General features: G+C 34.3%; 1 pseudogene; it reads left to right on the forward strand.

The window, feature by feature from the left end:
• Positions 1–19,275: 19,275 nt before the first annotated feature.
• Positions 19,276–21,435, forward strand: LOC108450382 (pentatricopeptide repeat-containing protein At1g63330-like; annotated as a pseudogene).
• Positions 21,436–21,609: the final 174 nt, after the last annotated feature.

Here is a 21,609-nt window from a genome sequence, read left to right on the forward strand (position 1 = left end):
CAATCACGTGATTACTAAAGTTAGAGTGAAATTTCTGAAAGTTTCTACTGTTTTTATAATTAAATGTTTAAGAGATCATGATGTGAAATAGGTGTTTTCAAACTTGAGAATTTCCTGAAACTCGTATAAGCTTAGCTAAATTTCCAGATCACACAATTTCTAAGCTAGATTTTAGTTTTTCAAATGAATTGATGTAACTTCTCCAGATTCGACCATATCATCTAGGCTGGGCTTAAACTGTTATAGGTTTAGTTCCAACAATATACATGATAGACTCATGCAACAAGCAATTAGCAAAACCGTTCCAATCCAATTTCCATTATTATAAACAAAACCTGACACTAACAATGAAATATCATAGGTGTCTAAACTTGTACGATTTCTCCAAAGAAGGCCAAGTTTCAAAACCTAAACATCAACCCAGATTCGGACTGAGTTACTATCACCAAGCCACCAACATACACCATCAAGAACCAAATCCCAGACCTGTGATAGCGACTGCCAAACAAAAGAGCAATTGTTTCATATTTTGCTTTGTGAGCAATCTTCAGTAAAAGAGCAATTGTTTTACATTATGCTTTGTGAGCAATCTTCAGTAATCTTAAACTTAGTATGCATGACTCGCATGCATGAAGCTTCGCGCTTCATGAACATCATCATTCAAACTTTTGCCCTATTTGGTACCACTAGCCCCTAAAATTTGAATGTCGAAATGAGGATACTCCAACCTATAAGTTTAATCTTACGATAACCTTGAGCAAAAGATGGGTAAGCTCTCGAAACTATACCCCGAAAGAGTTTGTTGGGCCTCCAAAGGTTCCTTAGGGAAAAAACCTAAGAGGTGCCCCCCAATACACCTTTCCCTTTAGCTTGATCAGTAACATTACTAGAGGAAACCAGATTTCCAAAATATTGTTCAAATAAGCTATAAAGTTCAGACCGTATCTCTTATTTTATCTCATCTTTGAACCCTTGCAACATCGCATTGATCTTAGCTTCCAGCTTAGCATCTAAGTGTGATAGTTCTTTCTAAATCTTCATCATCTCTTATTACAGTACATTCACTTTCTTCTGCAAACGCGTTGTGATTTCATTTCGGCCATAGCAATTATTGAAGCTCTGATACCTCTGATAAGAATCGAACTAGAAATCACAATAACAGAATAAGGGAAAGGAAAGTAGAGAAGAATAAAGAATAAGAGGAGAGAAAGATAGTAATTAGGAGAATAGAGAATTTGTGCTCAGTAGAATACTATCCTTTTTTCTTCTTACAACATTCTAAAAATAAAAGAAAACAAACAGCTTAGAATTAGGTTACTGTAGTTTGCAAACCAAAATGCAACGATTCCACTTAAATTTGAAATCGTCAAAACGCACCTATTTTTGTAACTCAGGTTTTTGGCCCGTAACATGTAAAGTTGTAAATATGGTTAGGCAGTTATTAAGTTTGTTTAGTAGTTCTTAAGTTTGTTTAGCAAGCTATTAGTAGAATGTGTACATAAGCCAACTATTGTAAGCTTATTGTGGAATGATATATAGTAAAATAAATCTTTTTACTCTTGGTTTTAATCGATTGCTCTTGGTTTCAGTCATTTGTTCTTGGTTTCAATTGATTATTTTTTTTATCAATCAATTGTTGTGCTTTTCGTTCACGACAGTGATAATAGAGTAGGCTATCGGTTGATCAACTTTCTTGCTTTGTGGTTTTTCTTTACTTTAGTTTGTGTTTTTTATTTCTACTTCAGTTTGCTTCGTTTTTCTTGCTTTCTGCTTCAAGTTTTCCTAGTTTCTTCTATGCTTTGTTGTGCATTTCTTGGATTTCTCTATTGCAATGATCACTACAGATTGCAATGGAAGAGGTGGAGAGTTAATCACCATGGATTTCAATTATCCAATGTATTTGCATCCTTCATACACACCAGGCACTCAGTTAGTTTTGCATCAGTTAATGGATCATAAAAATTATGTTGTTTGGAGCCTATCAATGTGAATTGCTTTGCTAGCCAAGAATAAGCTTGTTTTGTCGATGGATCTTGCTCAAGATAGTCAGTGCAATCGATCTTTCAGTCACAATGTGATCGTTGTAATACGATTGTTCTTTCATGGATCTTGAACAATGTTAATATCAATCTATCCACAGGAATCTTGTTTGCAACTAATGCTACTCATGTTGGAAAAAAGGGTTTGGAAAACATAGTGGAAAATAAATTTAGGGAAAATCAAGAGTTTTAAAATTTTTCTAAAACAAGATCTTGGTTGTAATATCTAAAGTAATAAATACTTAATCAAAATTGTACATTTTTTATTCGTTTAGGATGAGCACTTCGACCGAGTAGTCTTCTCCACTATCCTCAAGCTCACGTCTGCCGAGTGTGGGCTTGCTATGAATCAAAAAAATTCACAAAAATTACCAATGGCGTAATTTTACAATTTCTCTAACCTTTTGGGTCAAGTTGTAAATCAGAAAAATATCTCTAGAAATTTTCTAGAATAATCTCTTCTGAGAATTTTCTCTACAACTTTCTCTTGAATTCAAGTATGTGTAAATAATGACTCAAGACTCTCTTTATATAGGAAAGTTTAGAGAGTTTAACTATGATTAAACTTAATCACTTTAATATTAAATTAATATTATATTTATCAAGATAAATATTAGATTAAATTTAATATTAAATCTTATTAAATAATAGAATGTTTATCTACAAGATAAACATTAAATTAAATTTAATATTAAGATAATCACTTTAATATTAAATTAATAAAATACTACTAAGATAAGTATTAAATTAAAATTAATATTAAGCTATTAAAATAATGTTATTTTTGGAATAATTAATCTGAAATCAAATTCTCTAGTAGAGTCCCAGTAGGAGTGCAACTCTTCCACTACTCAACCACTAATGACCAACCACCTTTGGTTACCGAGATGCCACCGGCACTGTTGTGTCAGGTGATGTAGGTGTGACATTTTACGGCACCCAGAGTCGGTTCGGTCAGGGTCAATGATGACCCGACCTATCTGGTAAAGCCACTGGTTGGAACGTCGGCCCGGTTTCATATATCGGGGGTTCAGATTTTTTTAGGTCTTGGTCTCGATTATGGGCTTCCTGACCCAATTTATGATCTTAAGTCCAATTTTCAATTTCAATTACCCATTGGGCCAATAGTCTAACTTGAAAATTAACTTCCAAAAATATCATATTAATTTTAAATGATTTGATTAATTTAATTTTACTTGATCAAAATTAATTTTTCCAAAAATCACTTAGATTTCCAAATTAATTTTTTGAGAAAATTCTTTAATCAAATTCTCTACTTGAACAATCCTGATGACCACTTAATTTAATTCCACATCGAATAAATCAACTCAATTAAATTATTCCCAAAGTCATAAAATTTTCTTCTAATTCAAATGCAGTATGATCGAGCTTTTGTTGAGCTAGTGGAGGGACCAATCAGACATATACAATTAGGCTCTAGTGATTGCAATTATGTCCAGAAGTATCGTTCAGATAATTCGCAATTACTTAATCATGGAGTCAGTCCACAAGAAGTACCATGATTGAAAACTCCTTATTGTATACTCTTTACAAAAATAATTCATCCAACTGTTTTATTCAATGACTTTGTCATGTGTGTGTTACCCTCTTATGGCATCATTGATTCCTTTTAGTTAAATACGTTCATTCAATACAATCATATTTTATCTCATTGTCACCATTCTGTCTTTTTAATGATTAATATGATCACTGTCAACAAATGGTTGTGATAAATTGCTCGTTTGAGAACAAGTAACCCGTGGTCACGTTCCATATTTATCAGTCCACACAATGCCAATGAGAGGATACCATTAACTCTTTAATTGAGCTATGAATTCCACTGTTGCTAATAAAGTCATGCCATACACAAGCCATGTACCCAACATACTAGCTATGGGCTCGATCATCTTTAGAGCATAAACCTCCATTTATATCAAAGCATATGAGTTGCATACGCATGGTCAATAACTAACTCAAGATTTAGATAAATCACATCATTAACATCACAAGTGAATTAATTCACAAATGGATTCAGAATTAATTAATCTTAGGTTCAGTCTAATGTATCATTCTACCAATGAATACATCTATGTCTTTACTCGTGGAATCAACTGCTCTGATAGCCAAGACTAGCCATCTCCCCAATTGGAATTGTAGACAATATAATAATCATTCTCAGTATTTGAATCAAATGCTCACTTTAATCTTTTACGGGATTACAAACTCATTTAAATTATCTACTGAAGTAAATCTTCTTTCTCGCAATGTAAACATTCTTTACAATGCCACTTATCTTCAATTTGAACTTTAGACAATCAATGAATTAATATTTCCTTGTTACACTTTTGCTGTGCATGCAAAATATAAAAGACAGAAAATACAAAAGACATAATAGTGAAATGTGAAATTAACTTTATTTATTTATTCATCGTTCAATTAAATAGAAAACAGTTACATGTTTACTACAATATGCGTATATTTCCCAATAGCCTAAGAATAGAAAGACCTTAAGGAACACTACAATAAGGTCAATGGGTCAAGTATCTTCTTTCTTCAATGGGAGATTGCTTTGCATGCTTAAGGTACTAGCTCTATCTCTATTTTCTTTACTCAATTGAAATGCCTTAGTGCAAGTTTATTCATGTAACTATGAAATGTCCCAAATATTTTTAGATGTTCAACAATAGAGATTGTTTTAGTTTCTGATGGGCTTGAATGATTCCTATGCTACTGCACGGAGTCATATTTTATTTATGCAACCATTATCTACGGTAAATCTTAAATACTATATGATGACTTAAGAAGAATCTCAACGGGAACATAGTTCAAAAGTTCCCTTTAATGATCCAAAAGTCATGTATTCTTCAAAGGTGCAACAACAATCTCAGAAAAAAAGGTTCAACGGAGTATGTGATCACTGTAAGGTGAAAGGCCTATGCGAAGTCCCTGGTTCGAAAAAGAACCCCCCCCAAAATCGGTTATACTAAGCTAATATCATTCAACCAAAAGGCTTCTGGTAAGTGGAGATATTGACTGCAAATACTCTTTTTTTTTTTGTCAAAGATTTGGACTAAGCCATGAAATCATATATCCTATAGTTTCTTAGGAGTCCATTCACACGATAAACTTTGAATTCGTCCCTTTGTATAAACAAATCCCTTTTGTTTTCTTAATCTTTTTGTGCATTTTTGTTTTCCTCTTTCTAGTTTGGTTGTGCCTCTTTTTAGCCTTGTTGGCATCTTTCGGAAAAGGTCTTCTTGGAGATACCCTTCCCATCCTTCTTTAGTTTATATAGAGGGTATTATCCTAAAAAATTTCATTTACTGTAGTAATTGCTGTCAAGGAAGCGATCGATACTTTAAAGAGTAATAGCGTTAATACCTTTGCGTTGGAATTTTGTGGTAATAGGTGATTAGCTTTCGACATGATCCATTTTAAACTCGCCCTTAATACAGGTTTCTTTAAAAGATTCAATTTGCTACAGCGGTGGGCTTTCACCCAAAGGAATTGAAACAGCCAAAATTTGGTAAGTTTAAGCCATTGAAACTAAAAATTCCTTTTATCCATGTCAAGTTTCATAGCACAAGTTATCATCATTTGTTTTTTGTGGAACAGGTTAGTCAAATGAGTGATTATGTATTTTTTTATAATCGTGGAGTTTGAGATATATACGACACGGATTCCCTCAGCAATAACAGCTTCAGAACCCTTAGTTGTACTGGTAAGCTTGGTTTAAATAAAAAGACTTCATTTTTTACTATTACAATGTCAAATCTATTTCTGTATGTCAGATCATGGTTTCCATTACCTGAGCTTCCATTAGGTGAACATGGGTACTGCAAGTGCGAGTGAAATTTTAGCTAGTGCGTTGAAAGATAATAAACATGCAATGTTGTTCAGAGAATCGACATACGAGAAAGGGTAATTTATGCTTCGTTTACTACCTTTTTGTATACAATCACATCATCTTCCTATATCCTTATAGATCGTAACTAGAGTGATTTATTCCACACCTTCACCGTTGCAAGGACGACAAGAAGAAAAACAACCGTTTTCACTTTCAAAGAAAAAGAATGAAAAGAGGAAGAAACAAAACATGTCCTAGAACTCAAACGATTCGACTCACTCCCTTGGAACTCTTCTCTTCCCAACGAAGAAGAAGATAACACCTTTGTTGGAAGCGTAATAATAAAAATAACTCAAATACTAATTTTATTACACACAAATAAAATACAATACAAGCTCTCTTTTAATTTTTTTCTCTCTATATTAGTTGCTACTAGTTTTTCTTTCTATATTCACAACACCTTTTTTTTTTCTCAAACTCACTTTTTTTTTCAGCACTCACACACGAACTATACATACATATATATAGACATAGTAAGCCTTAATGATTGCTTATCCCTTAAGTATATGATAATACTTATCTATTGTACATGCCTTGCCTTGTAAGACTTTTCAATGTTGCTACCATCTTGATTTTTCATGAAATTTCCAACATGATAATCTTTATCCAATTTGCAAAGTTGTATTCAATTTGAAAACCAAGTTGTATAAGGTAGAACCCAATTTGGATTTGACTTCTTTAGTTGTAAATTTTGACCTTGAAAAGTTTGGTTTGATTTTTAACACTCCCATTCAAACTAAACTTTTCATTCCAAGCTTTTCTTTGAGTTTATGGAATATGTCCACTTTTAATGGCTTCGTAAAAATGTCCGCTAGTTGACCTTCTGTTCTGCAGTAGACTAACTCCACATTTTTATTTTTCACTTGCTCTCGAATAAAATGATACTTTGTATCGATATGCTTGCTTCGAATATGAGACACTGGATTCTTTGCAAGAGATATTGTGGACTTGTGGTCAACATAAATTGTAATTAGACCTTCTTGTATAATAGATAATTCACCTAAAATATTCTTTAACCAAATTACTTGACACGTGCATGTTACAACAGCCATGTATTCTGCTTCACATGTTGAAAGGGCTATTGTTTGTTGCTTTTTCAATGACCATGAAAATGCTACGGAGCCAATATGAAATAAATATCCGGATGTGCTTTTGCGATCATCCAAGTCACCACCATAATCACTATCTGAATAACCAACCAATTTTGAACTTTGTGAGTATGTATAAAATAAACCATGATCCATCGTACCTTTGATGTATCTCAAAATTCTCTTTGCTACAATCAGTGATCTTGTTTTGGCTTCTCCATGTATCTGCTAACTATTCCCACTGCGTACATGATGTCTGGCCGCGTGATAGTCAAGTACCTTAAACTTCCAATGATACTTTTAAACAACGTTGGATTTACTAGCTCTCTGGATAAATCAACACTTAATTTCGTACCTGGTTCTGCTGGCGTGGCTACTGGCTTGCAATCTTTCATATTGAATTTTCTTAAAATTTGTTCCGCAAACTTCTTTTGAGACATAAATGTTCCATCTTTTATTTGTTTCACTTCGACTCCAAGAAAGTATGACATTTCACCTATATCTGTCATTTCAAATTCTTTAGTCATAGCTTTCTTAAAGTCATTGAACATACATGGATTGTTTCCCGTGAAAATCATAACATCCACATATAAGCACACGATCATGATGTCACCAACTTCATTTTTCTTCGTATATAGAGCATGCTCGTATGGGCTTTTCATGAACCTGTTCTTCTAAAAGTATTCATCTATTCTTATGTTCCATGCTCTCGGGGCTTGCTTCAGTCCATATAAAGCTTTCTTTAAACGATAAACTTTGTCTTCTTGTCCTTTTTTACTATATCCAGGTGGTTGTTCAATATAGACTTCTTCTTCCAGGTAGCCATTAAAGAATGCTGACTTCACGTCCATCTGATAAATTTTCCATTTATTTTGTGCTGCAATTACCATAAGAAGCCTTATAGTGTCAATTCGGGCGACTGGAGCAAATACTTCATCATAGTGTACACAATGTCTTTGCTTGTAACCTTTTGCAACTAGTCTTGCTTTGTATTTCTCCACTTTTCCTTCTTTGTTGGTCTTCGTCTTGTAAACCTATTTGACTCCAATTGGACTATGTCCTTCTAGTAGACTTGCTAGCTCCCATGTGTCATTTCCTCTTATTACTGCAATTTCTTCATCCATTTCCTTCTTCCATCTGACATCTTTAATTGCATCTTTATATAGTATTGGATCACATTCTGTCATTAAACAAAATAATGAATAATCGAGTATTTTTTCTATGGGTTCTGTAACTTCATAAATATCGCGTAAACTACGCATTCTTGTATGTGCTTCCTCTGAGTTGCTGGTATTGCTGCTGGTTGCTGATGATGATGTTGTAGGAGTTGTTGCAACAGGACTTGGAGGAGGGCTTTGATCGTCGCCTTGTTCTTGATTAATGAAGTCATCTTCATTGTCATCACTGAAAAATAAGCCTTCAATTTTCTTCTCTTCTTCGCTCCATCTCCAATAATCAGCTTCATTGAATTCAACATCTCTTGAAATAATAACTTTCTTGGTGAGAGGGTTGTATAACCTATATGCCTTGCTTCTCTTTTCAAAACCAATGAAAATACATTTTACTCATTTATCGTCAAGCTTCTTTCTCGTCTGGTCAAGAACATGAGCATATGCGATGCATCCAAAAATCTTGAGATGTCAGACTCCTGGCTTTTGATTGCTCCAAGCTTCATTTGGCATTTTGTATTTCATACTTTTTGTTGGACACTGGTTCAACAAATAAACAGCACATTGAATAGCTTCAGCCTAGAAAGTTCTCGGTAAATGCCTACCTTTAACCATGCTTCTGGCCATATCAAGAATAGTGCAGTTCTTTCTTTCAGCGACTGTTTTGTTGTGGTATGTATGCAATTGTCAACTGGTGAATAATTGCGTGTTCCTTGCAGAAGCTTTCAAATAGCTTTGAAGTATACTCACTACCTCTATCAGTTTGAGTATTTTAATGAAATGTCCACTCTGTTTTTCTACCATGGCTTTGAACTCGATAAACTTATCAAATGCTTCTGATTTTGTTTTAAGAAGATATATCCAACTTTTTCTACTAAAATCATCAATAAAAGTAACATTGTACCTATTTCTATCAAGTGATGGTATATCAAAAGAACCTACTATATCGGAGTGTACGATCTCCAATGGTCTCCTAGCCCGTCTAGTTTTTCCCGTTTCAAAACTCTGTCTATTTTATTTTCCTTTAATGCAGGCTTCACACAGTCGATCAGAAGGATTAATTTCTGGCAACCCATTCACCATATTTTCTTTTGACAATAGCTTCAAACCGGAAAGTCCAAGATGCCCGAACCTTAAATGCTACAACCATGATTCATCTTTAATTGCATTCTTCATACATTTCACCTCTCCAGATTCAATGTCAATAGTAAACAGACGGTTACGCGTCATATCAACTTGGGCAATTAATTCACCACTCTTATTTTTTAGGGCGAGCATGGAATTTTTCATATGTACTTTATATCCTTTTTTTAGAAGCTGTCCAAGGCTGATAATGTTGCTTTTCAAAGCTGGTATGTCATAAACATCTGAAATGAACTTCTTTTCTCCATTCTTTTGTGTAATAGTGACTTTGTCTTTGCCTTTGACCGTGACTTGCGATTCACCTCCAAACGTTACTTGTCCATGAATATTCTTATCCAACTCTGAAAATAAGTCTTTTCGGCCACACATGTGATTGTTGGCTCAATTATCAAGATACCAAATATTTTTTTCTTGATTTTTCACTTTCTTTATAAGTGAGGAATACACTAGATTCCACATTTTTCTTCTTCTTTAGCTGCTGCTACATGATTTCTCTCCTCCATCTTGGATTTGATCTACACTCTTAACTATAATGGCCATATTTATTGCAATTATAACATTGTACCTGAGATATATTTCCTTGTTGAAATCTACCTCTGCCTCGACCTCGACCTCGAGCTCTTTGTCCACGACTTGATGTTTGATATTCGTTACTTGTTTGGACTTTACTATATGATTGATTGTCTCGTCCACGTGTTTCTCGTCCACCTCTATTTCTGCCTCTATATCCTCCACGGTATCCTCCACGATTGCTCGTTCCTTGTCCAAAATTATCCCTAGCTCCACTTTCATTGAAGGACAACTTACTTTGCAAGACTGGTCCGAATTTCCAATATCATCATTTAGCTTCATTTTATGCTCATTGGCTTGGAGGGAACCAAAAAGTTCGTCGATTGATATTTGTGATAAATCTTTTGACTCTTCAATGGCAACCATCACATAATCAAATTTGCGTGTCAATGACCGCAAAATTTTTTCCATTACTCTGACATCATCAAGTGTTTCTCCATTCCTTTTCATTTCATTTACCACCGCTTTCACTCGGATAACATGATCATCAACACTTTCCGATGGTTTCATTTTCAACGTCACAATCAAGTTCTAGGTTTGGAAAAAAAAATTAAAACTCTTATTTTTTCTCAAATATATTTTTCGCTGCATTTTTCAAACCTGATTTTCCAACGTAATGGAGAGCCTAATTTGACGTAGCAAAATACTACAAATCACATGTATATATTTAAACCATAATCAAAGTTTCATGTGTATAATTGCATCAAATCAAAGTTCATATATCAACTTGTACATAATTTTAAGATTTTGTCCCTTAAAAAATTACATAATTTTAAAGGGTGAGGACCAAATTGACAAAAAAAAAACTGTAATGTTGAAGGTCAAAAAAGTTTAATTTTAAAAACCAGTTGACTCGTAAACATGTACGAATTGGTTGAATCGAGCTTTAATGATAAAATTAAATGGAGGATCAAGATTTTAAATAATAAAATCCCAAGAACTCAATATCTCAAAATTAAAGTAGAGATTAAATTTTAAATTTCAAAATAGTATAAGGACCTTTTGAAATACTTAACCATAATTTTAATATTTTTATAAAATTTTAATTTTTTTTATGATTTTTAATGATTTTTTATAATTTTTTTAGAAAATTGAAAGATTACATAGGGTTTGCCATCTAATTGGTCTATTAATTAATTTTAATGGTTAACATGGTCAAAGAGAGAAACTTTTAATGGAGTGACTTGATTAACTTTTTCTGTTAACGACAAAGGCTCAATTGGTTGCGAATTAAGTCGAGGGGCTTAATATTTGTTTTGTTTCTCAAGTTTTTTTTTTTTTAGCGATAAACTTGACCATTTACCTAAAAAGGCCTATTTCCAAACAAAATTATGGAAATGGGCCAATTAACAAATTATTTACGGAAAAGGGAGTTCTAGCAAAACGCGCCTATGTGGCCGCGTTTTAGGGAAAAAAATCCAGCAAAGCGCACCCTTGGGGAAGCGCTTTATGCGACGTCAGCAAATCGTGCCTATGTGGGCGCATTTTGCTGACGTGGCACAAAGCGCTCCTTTAGGGGAAAGCTTTCTTTGGCAAAGAACTATAATTTTTTGAATTTTTTTGACCATTGGGGGGTCCAATAGTAATTTTTTTTATAAAAACCCCATTCTTATATTTCACACTTAATTTCTTCAAAATTTAGCCAAAAATCTCTAAAAATTCTCCCTAAAACTCTTAAATTTCTCATTAAATTTCTCAAAGCTCTTTATAATTAGTTATTTACTTTATTTTTTAAAATTAATAATATATTTTTTATAATTTCAAAAATATTTGATTGTGTTAGCAATAACTGGAGAATTAATTCGTCTCGATCATAAACATATCTCCGTCGAACAAATGAAAATGGTAACGGTTTATTTTAAATGTTGAAAATTATTTAATATTTTTTTATTTATGTAATTTTAATTAATTTTAATTTTTTAATATTATTTAATATTTTTTTCATTTATGTAATTTTAATTAATTTGTATTTTATAGTTTTCTATAACAGTCTGTAGATCGGGTGTTACAATGTTATATTCGTAATATGACTAGTCCGCCATCACCGTTGATAGAAAATTACTTGAGGGAAACGGGTTTTTGGTACGCGGCCACTATAGGTCGGGGGTGTAAGTTGGACCCAAATCTCATCAGCACGTTAATAGAGAGTTGGAGACTCGAGACGCACACATTTCATCTTCCATGCGAAGAGTGTACTATCACTTTGGAGGACGTCCAGTTACAATTAGGATTGCTGGTGGATGAGTCCATAGTCACCAGGTCCGTTCAATCTGTTGATTGGGAAGCCATATGTTACGATCTTTGGGTGTGATTTCGGATAATATTTACAGAGGTCGGATTGAGATGGGCTGGTTACGAGACACATTCCTAGAGCCGAACTTGTCACGAAACCTCATACATTTGAGGTGACTGTTGAAACTCGTTGATTTTAGAGCAACTGGCAAGCTTAGTTGGGGTCTGCCGTGTTGGCAACATTGTACCAGGAGATATGCGGGGCGATGCGACCAAATAAAGCCAAAATCAGATATTGTCTATCACTACTACAATAATGGGCTCGGTTTCGCTTTTTATTTTTATGTCCTCGAGTGAACCACCCATATACATTCCCACTCATAACGAGGTAAAAAATTTTACTTGATTTTACAATTATTCCATAGATTTAAAATAAAATTGTATGCTGAAAATTTATTTAATTAGGTGAAACCATCCGGCGAGTTATATTGGAATACCTACTGCTCTTGAAGATATACGACTTCTATTAGACCAACGGTCGGAAGTGCAAGTAAGTATTAAATAAAATATATATACATAAAATAGTCGTTTCATATTTAGTACTTAGTATTTAGTATTTAGTATTATGTATATAACTAATATTTTTATCTCGTTCATATAATTTCAATGGACACCGTACGAGGATCCGGCAATACGGGCAGTAATTCCAGAAGAATTGTTTCAAAATCCAAATATCTGGCATGTTAAGGTCCCATTGGTAAACTATTCTATTGTTGAGATGCACCAGACGGGTAGAGTGTTGCGACAATTTAGATTCCAACAACCGATTCCTGAGGAACCTGAGGTGCTCGATGAGTAGCACAAAATTGACTTACAGCTAACGAATACGAATTGGTTGTTATTCTGGTTGGAATATATCAAAATTTAGGAAAACCAGTACGATCATATACCTGATGGTGAACCGATCATCGTCCCAGAGTTAGCGTGTACCCCGGATTACATGTCAGCGTTTAGGATCCATAGCAAGCCATATTTGCTGTCGAAAGAGCAGAGGCGTCGGAAAATCTGTGTGGAAAGGGAACGATGAGACTCTTTAAATCCAAGGAGAATGGATGATGGGATGGGCCCATCAACAGTACCCACACAATCACCGAGCCCAATGCATAAATTGACGACACCCACATCACAGCCCTTTCAGATTATGCTAGGTGCGTATCCTATCCCTTATATGTTTCCTTTTCTCAGTCCTATGGCAGGTTGGAATGCATGGCCCGGTGCATCTCCTTTCCCGATAACTCTAACGACTCAATCGATGATATATAAGCCATCGTCGCTGAAAAGATCACACGAGGCACTGTTGGTGAGCCCATCTCTTTACCATTCCACATCGCCTTATGGGATTCAAACACTTCTATCGTGGGTGATGCAAACACCTCCACATTCTTTATTCTACCAAGGTGGGTCATCCTCCCAACACCCACAATCGGAGCAACCACAACCCTCACCAGAGCAACCAAAGAGGAATCTAGCGCGTAATCGTCATCCACCCCCATGTGGCCATGATTCCGACCTGCATGTACCTTGATTTTTTATTCTACCTATATTTGTAGACGTTGTTTCTATATTGTTTCATTTAATAAAAAAGAAGTTGTTTTTAATATTTTAATTGTAAATTAATTTTATATTTTTAATAAAATATAAGTTCATTTGAATAAGGCGGAATAGAAATAATGCAACATCATTTTATTACAGCAATTATCAACTATTTCGGTTTGGACACGATCAAATTGTATCACCTGGGTTCCTACACTTTTCACACAAATTTCGTTAGTTCGTTCTTTCCCGGATATCCATATTATTATGTATTCTACTCGAGCAAGGTCAACCTTTCGGATTGCGACGCAATTCTCTATCCGGTAACAGCTTAAACGGAGCAAGCGATATAGACTACCAGTTACGTTCATCTGGGACCAATGGCAATACCTGTCTCTACACATTGTACATGTTTTCTATTTTGTATACTTTGTCGACATATTTCATGAGATCCAAACGAAGATTCTAACAAGCTGCAATTGCATGAGTGCATGGATAATGAAGTGCGTCAAACGTCCCACAGTCACAAGTCATATTTATCAAGTGTACACGATATTACCCGCCGGTAATACATTGGCTTGTTAATTTCTTGCAGTACCTTCCGGGACCATACATGCCTCCTAGCATTTGGCCTTTATAACTCGCTGCACGCTTTGGAAATAGATCCGCCAAACAAAAATATGTCTCTCGCACAACTGAGGTTATTGGCAAATGACGCATTCCTTTTAAAACATAATTTATGTATTTAGCCAGTTTTGTGGTCATATGATCATATCGTAGGCTTCCGTCATATGCTTGTGTCCACTGTTCAAAATGTATATTACAGAGGTAGTCTGCACCTTGATCGTTAACTGAACACAAATTCCCTAACATCTCATGAAAATGGTCCTTATTGATCTCGTACCCTGCCAATATAAGTTGATAGCGAAAAATTACATATCAATATTCCATTCAAAATAAATTGAATATTACAACTGAAAGTATATTAATAGAGATTAAATACCCATGTTGGTCACTTGCTTTGGTTCAGTCGTAGACCGATACTGCCTGTAGTAGTTGGACGCATATCAATGGTGTGTTCATTCCCATAGTCTTCTATGCCACTCAATTGCGGCTAGTATTCCAGTGCGCTGATCCGATATAACACAGATATCAAGTAGGGGTATACATGCCTCCTTAACCTAGAAAGAAAGAAATCTCAGTCATCAGCTGACTCTCCCAGTGTTATTGTAAATGAAATTTGAAGGATTCTCCTACCGCCATCCTGTGCCACAGCTAGCAATAGTCGATAGGTATATCTACCATATATAAATGTACCGTCAATTTGTACCAATGGCTTGCAGTACACAAATGCATCCCGATATTACTCAAAGCTCTAGAACAGACGTTTGAACACTTGGCATCCACGGAGCAATCGGCCGTTGTAGTACGCAGGGACTATTTCAAGGTCTGTTATGCAACCTGGGACATACCTCTCTAGCACCTGACACCACTGCCAAACCTCATTATATGAAGCGTCCCACCCACTGTGCATCTTTTCCAGCGCCTTTTACTAAGCTATCCAAGCCTTGTGGTAAGAGAACGTGTACCTCAATTGGCTATGAATACTAGCAATTATGCATGACATAGAAGTCTAGGATCTGCCTTCAACATCAGTAGTATTAAGGTAGCTATCATGCCTAAATCCATCTTAGGATGATCTTGTGAAACACCTATCAACGAAGTAGTTAAATAATGCAACATTAAGTAATAACATTATTATTCAAAACCCTAAACACCCAGTGATACTGTACCGGCAACACAGGTATGTGGACCTTTATATTTTTTTATCTCCACAAGCCTGTCTTTTTCCTAAGAGAAGCCATGATTTTCAATGAACATGTACCATCTTGCACTGCACACTTGGCCTCGAACTTCTCAAATTTGGATTTAACCACATTATAGTTAACCTTGTGATTGATGTTATATTGTTTCAAAGTACCAAGAAAACTATCTTTACTAGAAAACTCCTTACCAACTTCCAAATCACCCTAATCAAATGATGAACTTGTACGGTCACGGGTCTGTGTGGTAGCTTTAGAAACTCAAACGCATCATCTGCCAATATGTCGATATTATGCATGTGGGCCAGAGGTGAATACGCCCTGAATCGCGGATCTTCTTCTTCTTCATCTGAACCTCGTTCAAAGTCTTCAGGTTTGGATGGAACAGGCTCTAGTTTAGAAAATAGAGCAACTTCTACACCATCGGGGTCAGGCTCTCGAGGTGGATCCACATCGAACTCATCATCCAACCCACAATGATCTGCAACGTACGAGGTCCTCTCGCCAGTGGACGTTGTAGGGAGTACATCGTCCCTTATTGTGGATGTTTCGTAACGTCCCCAATTAGATGTGGATTGCCAACCACTAGAAGTTGATGTCATTCCTCAATACGTATTTCCAGCATCAAATATCGACCCACCGATGTGCATGTCCCATCCACTAACCGAGTGTGGTGCAGGAGTTGTGTTTTCCATACTACCACCAAACACGGGCGTTTCCGTGTTCTGCCTCACACTAACGGAGTCATGTATTCCTCTCGAATAGCAGTTGTTGTTGAAGTTGCAAATGTTTCATTTGGCGATGAAAATTGAACATATATCTCAAGATAGAGTGGCCCACTAGCGAGATGAATCTGCACCATCGCCTAAAAGCTACGAACACTTTTGATATCAAATGCATCATATGTCACTGGATTAATCGAAACACAAAATTGATACTTAATAGAATAAACCCTACTTGGCATAATTCCAAAGATTTTGCGCCTAATTCTTTTACAAAATTTTGTAAAATCTATACTCTGGTTAAAAACCATTCGCTGTGTTCTCCGATAAAAAAACAACACCGTTCTTGGTGTCACAGACTTCACCATCATAGTAAATAACAGCACTAATACGTTCACTCATCTTCAATTTCTATTCTGCTTAGCCTCTCTAATTTTTCTTGCTATAACTTATGCAACTTGAGAATGATATTTGCCTCGTTTATAGCCTAAGGCCAAGCATGAACTATTGTAGAAAAAGGGCATCCATGTGGGAGCTTTTTTCAGGAATTTTGCTGAAGCGTTTTTGATACTATTTGTCCAGAAACGTCTTCTCAAAATTATTTTTTCAGGAACTACTGTAGAAAAAGAGCGTCCATGTGGGAGCTTTTTTCAAAAATTTTGCTGACAGTGCATCCTTCTTGAAGCATTTTTGACACTATTTGTTCAGAAACGTCTTCTTAAAATTATTTTTCAGGGTCAAAATAGTTAATTTTGTTAAAAAAATAAACACAATGTTATTTTTAAAAAAACTAAACCCTAATTTAATTAATTTTAGCCCTAAACCTTAAACCCTAATTTAATTTATTTAGAACCCTATAACCCTAATTTAATTAATTTATTTAAACACCATAAATCCTAGTTTAATTTATTTAAAACTCTAATTTTATTTATTTAAACCCTTAAACCTTAATTTACTTAATTCATTTAAAATTCATAAAGTCTAATTTAAATAATTTTTATAAAATAACACTAAATCTGATTTATTTTAAAAATCAACTAAAACTTTAAACCCTAACATGCTTTAAAAAAATAACCACTAAACCCCAACTTATTTTAGCAAAACCTTAACCCTAAGAACCCTAAAAAATCCTAGAGACTAAACATGTAAATATCTCTAAATATAAAAATCCAGCAAAGCGCGCCCGCTTTGTGCCACGTCAACAAAACGCGTCTATGTAGGTGCGATTTGTTGAAATGGCACAAAGCGCTCCCCCAGGAGCGCGCTTTGATGGATTTTTCCCCCTAAAACGCGGCTACGTAAACTCGTTTTGCCAGAACTGATCCTTTTCCGTAAATAATTTGTTAATTGGCCCATTTGCGTAATTTTGTTTAGAAATGGGCCTTTTTGGGTAAATGAGTCTATAAACTTATATATTATTATGATTAAAGTATCATTTATGTTCATTTTACTGTTTATGACAATTGAATTTTTTGAAAGTTGTAACTGTCTCTTTTAACGGCATTATTCTTAAAATTTGAACCTAAGTTTTCTTGTTTAAAGTGCAATAAGCCTTGTTGTCTACATATTTTTGGAATCCATCAAAATAGAGACCTACATGTCACTAGATATTACAAATTTCTTGTCAAATAAAAAAATAAAATTAAAGGATGCTTACTAATCATTTTGTGTAAATTAGTGACCTGATTTTTCTTTTTATCAATTATTTCGTTACATCATATAAAAAATAAATTCGGATAATAACTAAAAACCAAATATAAATATTTAATTGGAGTAAAAATTCTCTCATTAAAAAATAAAGAAAAAATATATGACAAATAATATATTAAGGCTTCGCAAATAAGAATAGTGACCTGATTTCACTAAATAAACAAATTTAACATAACAAACAAATAAATAAAACCTCAAAGCCTTAGATAATGGTGAAATTACTTAAATATCTTACCCACACTACTCTCTCACACATAAAAGGGCTTATTCTCATAAATTTTTCACTTTATTCGATCAAATGTTCAACCTTATATCGAAGGGTGATGTGACATTTAAAAATAGGTATAAAAAAATTTAGCCTTTAATATTTATATTTGATATCAATTTAATCATAATTTTATAAAATTAACCATCAAAATTTAGAAATTGTCTCTTTTGATCATCAAAATTTATCTTCCACTTCTCCTACCGCCACTACTATTGTTGCCTTCACTTCACTTCCACCTCAAAATTAAAAGAAAATTTAAATTATGGATAATAACTTAAAATCTAAATCTAAATATTTAATTTTGACAAAAATAGATAAAAATAATAATATATTAAGGCTTCTACAAATAAGATCAGTGATATGACTTTGCTTATTATCAATAATTTCATTAGATCATATAAAAAATTAAATTCATGATAGCAACTAAAAACCAAATATAAATATTTAATTAGAGTAAAAATTCTCTCAATAGAAAAATGCAAGAAAAAATAGATACCAAATAATATATTTAGGCTTTTATAAATATGATCAGTGGCCTGATTTCGTTAAACAAGCAAACTTGGTAGAACAAACAAATAAACAAAACTCCAAAGCACAGATAATGGTGAAATTATTTAAATATCCTACCCACATTAGTTTCCCTCAAATTTTGTTCTTTCACACATAAAAGAGTTTATTTTCAAAATATTTTCAATTAAACACTTAATCTAAAGAGGAGGAGTAACATTCAAAAATAAATATAATAATAAATTTAACTATTAACATTTACGTAGTAAATCAATTTAATCATAATTTTAAAAATTAAACTTTAAATTTTAGAAATAATCTCAATTTAATTGTGAGAATTTATCTTCCGCTTCTCTTACTGCCACTGCCATTGTTGCCTTCACTTACGTATCAAAATTAAAAAATTTTACATTCTGGATAATAACTTAAAATCCAAATATAAATATTTAATTTTGAAAAAAAAACAAATAATATATTAAAACTTATGCAAATAAGATCAGCGAGCAAGGAGCACAAACAAACAAACAAACAAAACCCACCCTACTCTCCCTCCAATTTTGGAGCACAAACAAACAAACAATTTTAGAGCCTTTAAACGGAGTATAGTATTCTTCTGCTAGTTCAGCCGCGGCCGCCGCCATTTATGGGGTTTCTTTTCAAAGCTCAGCTCTTGTTTTCCCTGTAATTGCAACATATGGGTAGGCTTCTTGCTTCAGTTGTTAATGGTGGAAGGAACCTTTCTAAGTTCCACTCGTCTTTTTCACCTTATTTTAATTACATTTCTACCCACATAGAAGCTTTAAGTGAGAATTCAATGTCTGTAAGGGGAAATCGAAAACCGTATCCTCGCTTCAATAATGTTTATGATGCTCTGGCTTTGTTTTACAAGATGATTGAGGAGCACCCGAAGCCTTCAATTGTTGAATTCACTAAATTATTAAGAGCCATTTTTAGAATGAAACGTTATGCCACTGTTGTTTCTCTGTGTAGGCAAATGGAATTTTCGGGAGTTTCCCATAATGATTATTCTTTCAACATCTTGATTAATTGCTTTTGTCGACTTGATCGAATTGATTCTGGGTTTTCTGTTTTGGGCAAAATGTTGAAGCTAGGTGTTAAACCTGATGTTGTTACTTTTTCCACTTTGATTAGGGGACTTTGTAATCAAAGTAAGATTTTTGAGGCTGTGAGTTTGTTTGATGAATTGTTTGAGAAAGGGTATCAACCTGATTTAATTGTTTACACTACAGTACTGGATGGGGTGTGTAAAACTGGGAATACTGATGGCTATTAGGTATCTAAGGATGACGGAAGAAAGAGGTTTTGAACCTGATGTTATAGCATATAGCACTGTCCTTGACTGTCTTTGTAAGAAGGGCTTGCTAAAGGAGGCTCATGGTCTCTTCTTCGAAATGATAAAAAAAGGCAGTAAGCCTAATGTCGTCACATATAGTATATTGATCGATGCGCTTTGCAAGCAGGGAATGATATCCAAAGCCGAAGATATTGTTGGCATAATGACAAAGCAAGGCATTAAGCCTAATGTTGTCACATATAGCATATTGATCGATGCTCTTTGTAAGAAAGGAATGATTTCTAAAGCCGAAAATATCGTCGGCACTATGACAAAGCAAGGCATTAAGCTTGATGTTGTCACATATAGTATATTCATAGATACTCTTTGCAAGATGGGGGAGGTTTCTAAAGCCGAAGTTGTTGTTGACGCGATGAGAAAGCAAGGCATCGAACCTACTGTTGTCACGTATAGTACATTGATAGATTCGCTTTGCAAGAATGGTATGGTTTCTGAAGCTGAATTTATTGTTGGCACGATGAGAAAGCAAGGTGTTGAACCTAATGTTATCACGTATAATATATTGATGGATTCTCTTTGCAAGATTAGTATGGTTTCTGAAGCTGAAGATATTTTTGGCAGAATGAGAAAGCAAGGCATTGAGCCTGATGTTGTCACATACAACACTCTGATGCAAGGTATGTTTCAGTTAAGGAGAGTTTCAAATGCATATGAACTTTGGAGAAAGATGCTTGCTTCTGGACAAGTTCCAAATCTGGTGACCTATTCGATTTTTCTGGATGGTTCATGCAAAAATGGGAAACTTGAAATGGCATTGAAAGTTTTTCAAGATATGTGGAATAGTAGGTTGCAACTCGATACCATCTTTTATACCATCCTAATTGATGGCTTGTGCAAAGCTGGGCATATCGAAGTTGCAAAGGAATTATTTTGTCAACTCTCAGTCAGTGATCTAAAACCCACTGTATACACATATTGCATAATGATTAATGGATTGTGTAAAGAGGGATTGCCAGATGAAGCATACCGGTTGTTTAAGAGCATGGGAGATAATGATTGTTTGCCTAACAGTTGCTGTTATAATGTAATGATCCGGGGATTTTTTCGAAATGACTATACCTCAAAGGCAACACCACTTCTTACAGAAATGGTCGGTAAGGGCTTTTCGGCTTCCAACTTATTTTTGGATCACATCTTACAATCTGGTGAATCTATCTTGATCTGAAATGTTTCACATGATTGTCACTTGCAAATTTGAATCAGTTTGTTCATAAACACTTGTATATAATCAGTTTAGTTGATGATGTACTTTGAAGGTTAAGGATGAATGAAACAAATCTTATACACCATGATTCACTTCTCAGACGCATGGAAAAGCTATTCTGGGACATAATCTTTTTCATTTGAAATCAAGCCTAAAATTTCATACAAATATAGTCTAAGTTTTGCTCATTTATTGCAGAAAACTACATATTGTTGTTGGTAATGGCTGATTAATATATCATGCCATGATTTGTAATGCT

The sequence above is a fragment of the Gossypium arboreum genome, chromosome 7, assembly GCF_025698485.1.
Source record: "Gossypium arboreum isolate Shixiya-1 chromosome 7, ASM2569848v2, whole genome shotgun sequence".
Classification (NCBI taxonomy): Eukaryota; Viridiplantae; Streptophyta; class Magnoliopsida; order Malvales; family Malvaceae; genus Gossypium; species Gossypium arboreum.